This window comes from Tenrec ecaudatus, chromosome 18 (assembly GCF_050624435.1).
Source record: "Tenrec ecaudatus isolate mTenEca1 chromosome 18, mTenEca1.hap1, whole genome shotgun sequence".
Taxonomy (NCBI): domain Eukaryota; kingdom Metazoa; phylum Chordata; class Mammalia; order Afrosoricida; family Tenrecidae; genus Tenrec; species Tenrec ecaudatus.
This window is the reverse complement of record NC_134547.1, coordinates 48,251,683-48,260,364: the sequence shown is the minus strand read 5'-3', so window position 1 is coordinate 48,260,364 and position 8,682 is coordinate 48,251,683.

Sequence of the window (8,682 nt, the reverse complement as noted above, 5' to 3'; positions counted from 1 at the left end):
GCAGGAGGTAATGAGCCCAGGTAAAGACAGCACTCCCCATCACCAAGCTGAGACCCAGCTAGTAAGGGCTGCCGCTGCCATGGCAACACCCCACCCTCCCCATCCCCTCTCCTCACCCCCCCCTCTCCTGAGTGTGAAGGGCACAGAAAGGAGGTGAGACACAGCTGTAAGGACCCCACCCTACCCTGCCCCGAGTCTCTCCCTATGGAGCCAGCGGGAAGAGGACCATTTCCTGCCAGGAGTCCCTGTTTGTTCCTACCAAACAGGAAGTTACCACTGGAACTGGCTGAAATACTGCCCTTTGACCCCCCAGGAGTCAGATCTTGAGGCAACAGGCTCCTGGGAGCAGCCTCCCCAGGCCTCTGGCTGGGCTGCCATTCCCAGACAAAGAGCAGACCCCAGCCAGCCTGGCCTGGGGCTCAGACTCTGTGGCACCTCTGCCTAGATAATGCCGGGCAGGGGCCTCATTCTAGTCTCCCCCCCTCCTGGCAGGCAGGGCGGGTCTTGAGAACGTCAGTCAGTGAGGCAAGGACCCGGCCTCCACCCGCACTGTACCAGACACAGGGTCTCAGAGCAGCCGGGCAGCCACAAACAGCGCCTGCGGCTCCTGGGACGGGCCCACACGGCCCTCCGGGGCTCCCTGTCATCCTCTCATTGGGTGCAGGTCAGCAGTGGTCATGGGCATACCGGCCACTTCTGCCAACAGAAGCCTTAGCTTTGCATTCGGTCAGCCTCAGAAGGTGCTGGACATATTGCCTACAGGAGGCTCTCCCATTGAAATGTAGATCCCCTTCTGAAGATGCCCTACCCACTGACCACCGTGGGCTGAGTGCCAGCTGCTCCAGTACTGGGCACAGACTCCCCCATCTGCTGCACCACGGTCCCCACTACTGACCGCCTGGCCCTGGGAGCCCCTGAACGCACGGGCTCTCCCCACTGTGGCCCAGCTGGCGGGGGAGGGAGGGCCAAACATTTGAGTAGCACCCAGCATATGTGACCCAGAGCTGCCAGCAGACTCTGTGGGGTAACTGCCGGGAACGGTCAACACCGTCAACGCTGACCCCACTCTCCCAGGTGACCCTCCTCGCCGCATCTCCCTGATGGGCCCCAACATCGTCCCATCTCACCTTGAGGGTCAAAGACTCAGAGGCTGTGAGTCACCCTGCCACACCCACAGCTGGCTAGTGGTGAGGCCACCTCCGCCCCACCAGCCACTGCAAAGTCCCTCCCAGTGCAGCTCTGTCCTCTGCAACCTGCTTCAGGCTTCACACCGCCCTGCCCCACCCTCACCCACAACACTCAGCCTCCATCCAAGTCCCACACGGCGGGCCCTGGGATGCCCAGGCTGCACGGCTCATTCTAGAGAGGGACTCCTGTCCCACCAGCTGCTCGTGGAGGGCAGAGAACCCTCCAACACCGTGCCCTGGGCCCATTAGGCATCATAAATGAACAGGGGGTGGGGGGGGGATGGATGGGAGGGGAAAAACTGAAGTACAGATCCCACACACACACCCATTTGCAATACCTGCCTGACAGGTCCTAGACCGGCCTTTCTGCAGGTTACTTTAGTCTTCCTGCAGGGAGGTGGGAGTCTCCCAGAGTGGAAGACCCAGGGCCTGAGAGTTGAGGCAGCCCAGCAGTGGCAATGCCAGAGCCTGCCTTCCAGACCTCTGTGCCCAGACCGGCTGGAGAACCGGCTAGGCCAGACCCCACCCCGTCCAATGTCTGCTCCCCTGAGGGCGAAGGCCAGGGCCACCCCCACCCTGCCTCCACCCTGCTCTGGAAGCACAGGTCCCCATCACCACCCAAGGCCATTGGCACCAGGCAGCCAGCCCCTTGGCTTCCCTGCCTTGAAAGCCATGCCCCGGTGTGAGCCTTCCCCCCCACCAGGCCTCCTCCTGGCAGGCCTGTGTCCCTCTCTGGACGTTAGTTTTCCTGTCTGCACAGTGAGTACTGCTCGGATCCCTGGTCAGCCACTCTGCGGGGGAAAGACCTGGCAGTCGCTCTATGTTAAGATCACAGCATTGAACCTCCTCTGGGGCAGTTCTGCTCCATGTCAGTGACTTGGCATCGCCTGGACACCCCTAGAAAGGCAAAACGGACACAGTAGTGGCAGGTGGGTGTTCACATCCAAGCTGCCCCAACAATTATTGTGGTGCCAGGCTCGCCTCATTTATTTGCATCCCCCTCGAAGACCCAGTGCCTTGTCTGCTGGGGGCCCGGCAGCCCGCTGGGCATCCTTCCCTTGAGGCCGTGGGTGGGAGGCAGAGGAGAGCTAGTGCCCGGGGAAACCAGCTGCACCCCTCCGCCCCTCCCTGCCACCAACTCCTCTGACTAATTGCAGGGTTGCAAGGTGCCAGCTGCCTCCCAGGCCCCAGGCAGCACCTCCCAGTGGGACAGGGGCTCCGTGGAAAACCTCCCAGACTTCATCCGTCCCTAGACCCAGCTGGACTGGGGGGGGGAGGTGCCCAGACTCCCCCATCCTTGGAAAGAAAGGGCCCTGAGAATGTGAACAAAAGACCCCAAAACCTTCCCCGTAGCTCCCCCTAATTCCCCAGGCGTCCCCCAGCCTTGGGTCTGTCTATGCCACCCTGCCCTGGAACTAGCCAAGGCGTCCCAGACCAAAATTCAAGCTCAATGCTGGCGCATGGTGTGCCCCCCCACACCCCAACACCCATGGGTTTCTGAGACAGGAGTAGAAAACCCAGCCTTTCGGCCCCGGAGCTGCTGGTGGTTTCAAACTGCTGAACATGCGGATCGTAGCCCAACTTGGGACCACGACCCAACAGGGCTCCTTCCTTAGTGCGGCACAAATCCAAGTCCCACCTCAACCTCCTGGTACATGGGGAGCCCCAGGCTCTGCCCTTGAGCCTGTTCCCCGGCCTTGGCCTGCTGATGATCTAGAACAGCTGTTCTCAACCTGTGGATCTCAACCCCTTTGGGGGTCGAATGACCCTTTCACGGGGGTCGCCCGATTCATAACAGTAGCAAAATGACAATTATGAAGTAGCAATGAAAATAATGTTATGGTTGGGGGGTCACCACCACATGAGGAACTGTATGAAAGGGTCGAGGCATTAGGAAGGTTGAAGGAAGGCCAGACAGACGTAGTGGTGGCCGCCTGACCTTCTGTGTGCCTATGGCGGATGACCTCATCTGTCCCAGAGCGATGAGTCTGAGTCTCCCGGAATGCAACCGTTTGGAAGTTCGTGCTGGCCCATGGGTTGTTAGATGTTAACCTGAACAAGTGCATGTGTGGACCCCGAGACCTTGGGGGAAAGCTGGGATGGGGTGGGGGGAGTCCTGACCACTCCCAAGGGCAGGCAGGCATTCTCAGCTACAGAACTCTTCCCAGCCACTCGGTCAGTGTGCTGGGGACAGGGAGGGGAAGTTTAGCAGGTTAAGAGGGACTGGGCAGCGATCATGGCCCATCCCCTTCCATCCAGAGCACCACCTGATCTCTAACATAGGCCGGTCCCCATTAGAAATCCCACTACTTAGATGGTTACACAGGTCCAGGTCCTGGGAACCCTGGGTCCTTTGAATAGGCTCTGAATCCTCCCCTCTTATTAGAATAGAGAGAGAGAGAGAGAGAGAGAGAGAGAGAGAGAGAGAGAGAGAGAGAGAGCTGCCAAACTGGTGTGGTTTCAGCTCCAGCCACACTGAGCAGGAAGTCCCACCCCTTTGAGCCTCATTCCACACGTGGCTCAGCACCCAGAGGAGTGGAACTGGTCCACCAAGGTCTATGATGTCTGCGTGGGAGGCCGGCGTCCAGCACAGGAAGGTGTGCACTGTCCACATTGGGCAGAGGCATGGTCGGAAAACAGAGTGCTCCTGCCTAGACCTGACACCCACCCTCTCAGCCACATCTTCCCCCACGGCCTCCCCCTGTGCCCTCACTGCCCACAGTCCAATCCTCCGAACCCTGCACCTGCCCATGCCCCAAACCAAACCCAACCCACCCCTTCAAATCAACGTCTGACTCATCGGAGCTGCAGGACAGAGAGCGACCCCACCACGTACCCAAGGCTGGAAATACTTACTTAGGAAGCAGACAGCCATGCTGCTCTCCCCCAGAGCAGCAGGTGGGGTTCCAGACCCCCCCACCCCAACCCCCCCAACCTTTGCTTAGCTGCCCAGCAGCTGAACCACAGTGCCAGCGACCCCCTCCTACTGTCACCCCAGTACCGTAATTCCAGGATGGAATGAGGCCCTGTGGGCTGGGGCTGGGTAACACAGAGCAGAAAGCACCTTTGTCTGTCCCAGATCCACCCCCTCTCCCCCCAACTACCCCACACCCGAGGCTGATAAACTGGTCAGGTGTGTAACAAAATCCCTTGGGAATTTTGGCTGGTGAGAATTTTTTATCTGATAAAGTTTATCTGATCACCCAGCCCCCTCAGAGGCAAACTGAGGAGGCTGCCAAGCTGGGGGGAGGGGGCATAGTAGGAAGGGGTGAAAAGATCATCCAAAAAGGGGCACCATCACACAGGGCAGCTTACCTCTGTCCTTTCATTTAATGCCCACAACCACCTGGTAAGGTGACCGCAATTATCCCACTGTCAAAGCTAAGCTCACTGACATCGAGTTGAATCTGGCTCATTACAGTCCTGTAGGACAGAGGGCTGCCCCTGTGGGCTTCCCAAACTGTCAACCACTTACTGGAGTAGAAAGTCTCATTTTTTTCACCCATGGAGGGGTTGGTTTCGAACTGCTGACCTTGCAGCTGTCCGCCCAATCTGTAATCCACTGCACCATCAAAAGACAAAAAACCAAACACACTGCCACCCAGTCAATTCTGACTCATAGTGACTGTGTAGGATGGGGCAGAATTGTCCTGTGGGTTTCTAAGACTGCGAACTGTCAGGAGTAGAAAGCGTCATCTTTCAGCCACAGAGCAGCTGGCGGGCTCAAACTGGCCAGCTCGGTGTCCCACTGCGCCCCAGGGCTCTCTAATGGCCCCACTTTCCAGGTGAGAAAAGCAAGGCGAAGCCCTTCACCGCTTTCCTGAGGTTACTCAGCAAGTAAGCAAGATATGCCAGGGGATCTCTGCTCTGCTGAGCCGGCACCATGCCCACCCTGCCGCCCCCCCCTTCCCTGAGGGCTGGCTGCATGACATCCCTTTCTGCAGCTTCACAGCAGAGCCCTCCTGGCTCACTGCACTCCGGGCCTTTCCTTCTTCTCCAGCAGCTCACCCAGGTCCTGCCTGGGGGCCTTCTGGCCTGCAGCTCCAGCCGGACCGGACCAGGTCCACTTTCCCTTCTCCACTTGCTCCCGTTTCATCCTAAGTGCCACTCCCGCCCCACCCTCCTCAAGTCTTCCCAGGCTGTGCCAGCCCCACAGATACAGCTCCCTGAAGTCCCCATTAGAGTTTTTGTGGGGGCGGGGGTTAACAAATGGTTCAGCGACTCTGCTGCTAACCCAAGGGCTGGACTGCCCACTCCTCCCCAAAGGTGCCTCAGAAGAAAGGCCTGGTGATCTACTTCCCCCAAACCAGCTACGGACAGCCCCGCAGAGCGCTGTGCTGTTCGGGCCCACCTGGGCCCACCCAGATGGACTGGACAGCTTCTGGCTTTTTCTGGGGGCCCCAGTTCACTGCCACCTCAGCCCCCTGACCTTGATCCTCCCCCCCACCCCCATGGCTTCACTGCTGGTCTCCTCACCTGCCTGTGCTGACTTCCCAGTCCCTGAATAGACCCCTGAGTTCCCCCAAATCCGGAAGACTCGCCGCAGTACCACCCAGCACCTGCTGCCACCCGCAAGCACTAACTACAGCCGTGGGTGAATGGGAGCCAGAACAAGTGCTCCAGCGAGGGATGAGTGAGTGAGTGACCTTGCGTGCTTCGTGCTTCCTGCCGGCCCTGCTCTGGGCGCCCGTCCACCACCGGTCCACCGCCCCCGGACTGGGAAACAGGGGCCATAAACCAGGGCCGGCAAATGGACTGGGCGAAGTTTTCGGGGAGGAAACTCCAAGGCGCAGTGCTATTAAAAATTGATATTTCAATGAGATAATCCCGCTCCTCGGCTTTTAATTGATTGCCTAAAAAGCCTTCCTCTGTGTGCTGCTTTATTTGCTGGGACCATTAATTTTTTTTTTTTTTACGGACCATCAAACCCCGATGGAGGGGAAGTGCTGAAGGCTCAGCGATCCAAAGGCGCCAGGGACCAACACCTAGGTGCAGGCTGGGGAAGTGGCCATGGCCATGGGGTTGGCCTTGGCATTGGACCCTGGCAGGCAGGGGCTGACTCCCCTACATCAGGAGCGAAGCCCTCCCCCCTGTCCAGGACACTCCTGCCCCCACCCTGCAGCCCCCACAGACAGGGAGGAGGACAGGAGGGAGGCTTCGAGAGCCAGCCCCATTTGGGCCAGCTCCTGTCCACCTCCGGCCTCTGTGTTCTCATGGGCCGCACGCAGGGTGGGGTCCAGGGAGGATGGGGAAGAGATGCTTTGCTTCTGCCCACTGGGCCTCAGTCTCTGCCTGTGTCCAGCGGAGGGGAGACAGATGCTGGCTCTGGGGGCTCCCCAGTGCACAGCCTGGGCCCGGGGAAGCTCTGCCATCCATTTCGGGGTCTTCCTCCCTGACTCTGTGGGCCACCCTCAAATCTCTGCTCCTCCTCAGGGTGACCTTGGCCACCTCCTGCCCTCTCCCTTCCTGGATGGCCCCAAACCAGCCCCAGACTCTGCAGTGGGCTGTGGCCGCAGAGGTGTTCTCTGTGTGTATGTGCCCCCCCCCACTTACTCCCCATACCCCTCCCTCCCACCCTCCTGATCTGCAGCCTCAAGGAAGCAACAGAGGGTCCTAGGGCATCAGCATGGGGCAGGGGTGGCAGGCTTGCCCTCAGGGCCTGAGCTGGCCATCCCTACTTACCCTCAGGGTCCCTACCCCTTTTTTCTAGGAGGGACTGGACCCACGGGCTAGGGGGCTGACCCCCACATACAGGCACGAAGGCCACAGGGCAGATGACATACACAGTCACTTAAACCATCTGTGGAATCGCTCATGGCTTTTGGCCAACATGCATTTTGTTTGGTTTCCCTCCCAGGCATCTGATAGTAAAAGTACAATCTCTTGGATCCGATGGATGCTGGAAAAGGCTTCCGTAGCTGTCCTCAGAGGGCAGCAGAGGAGGAGAGACCCCCTGTGGGAGAAAATAGCGGCAAAAACAGAGACCGTTCACTCTGTGGGCAGTCTGCAAGCAGCGGCAAAGCCCAAGTGTGGGTGCAGACAGGCTGCCTGCCCATCCTGGCCAGGTTTGTAACAGCAAAAATAGAGACCGTTCGATGGCCAGTGGTTAGGGTTTGCTGGAATCAATGACCATGTACTTCTCCAAGGGCATACTGGGCCGTCAGCAAAATCGACCTTGTTGAAGAAGAGCTAGTGGGTGAAAGACCAGAAGGCTGTCTTGTCTTCGCTCTGTCGGTGGGGCAGTGGGCAGAGGAGGGTGCAACCAGGTGTGGGCAGTGGTTAGCAGGGTCTCAGGAGGGCTGACTTACAGGTTCTTGTTTTTCCGTCTCTCTCCTGACACTTCTGGCTCCCGGGTGCAAAGCATCATGGGGCCAGGGACACTTGGCCAGCTGTGTCCCCTGCCCTCCGTGCTTTCACCACCACCCTGCCACCACCCTCCTGCAGGATCGGCCTGTCCTGCACTCTCAAGCCTGCTCGGGATTCCCTGTTTCTCCACTAGCAGCCAGGGGGGCTTGTTTCTCCCTTTCCCCCACCATGCAAACTGGGCCCTATCCACTTTGACTTCCTCTCTTCCCTCCCCTCTCCAGCCACCCTGACCCCCCCCTACACATACACACCCACACACACTCTCTCTCTCTCCTGGGCTGGCCACAGGCCCTTTGCCATGAGGTCTCTCTGCCTGGAGCTCCGCCTCCTCTTCACCTGGTCCTGGTACATTCCCTTCCTCAGGCTGCCTTCACAGATGGATGCGGTCTCCCGTTCTAGCCCAAGGAGCCCCCTTCTCTCTCTGCTTCTTCTCAATTACTTGTGCAACTGTGGAGTTCTTCAATCAGTCTTTATGAGATCAGGAACTCCTAGCTGGCCACGGTCTCCCCAACACCCAGGAGGTGCGTGGATTTTGTTGCATGCTTAGGTGAGGAAGGGGCGGTTGGCCCTAGTACCCTGGCCCCAGCTGCTGGCAGCATGGTGGCCTGCCGACCAGTGAGCAGCTGCAGGTGGGGCCTGGTAGCAGGTCACACAGGTGCTCAGGAGATCCACTGGCTGAGAGGCCAAGCCCAGCGCCCTGCGGAGCTCCTTCCTGTGAGGGTCCCTGGCTTGGCCTCCTTGGGCGGAAGCGGAGGGAGTGAGGGGCCCCATCTCCTTCCTCTCCACACCCCCACCTCCTGACCAGTCCCCTTTGATGCCAAGCCTCCTGGGAAAGCTGTTTTATGTCACTGTCAACTTGGGGGAGGGAGACAGGACGGCCCAGATCCTAGGGCTCCTGTAGGACGGAAGGACTCCAAACTGCCCCCACCCCCACCCCCAGCCTCTTCCTTAGGAAAGAATCCACCAGTCCAGTGAACGGCTGCATTGGGGTTGCCTGGGATTCCAAGAGCTCGGCTCCAGATTTTATCTTCTCTGGACCCTGCTCGGCCAAGGCTGCCCTTCCTCCAAGCTACAACTGGGAGAGCTTGCAGGAGGATCGCTGTTGGCATCAAAGTGCCAAGAAACAGAG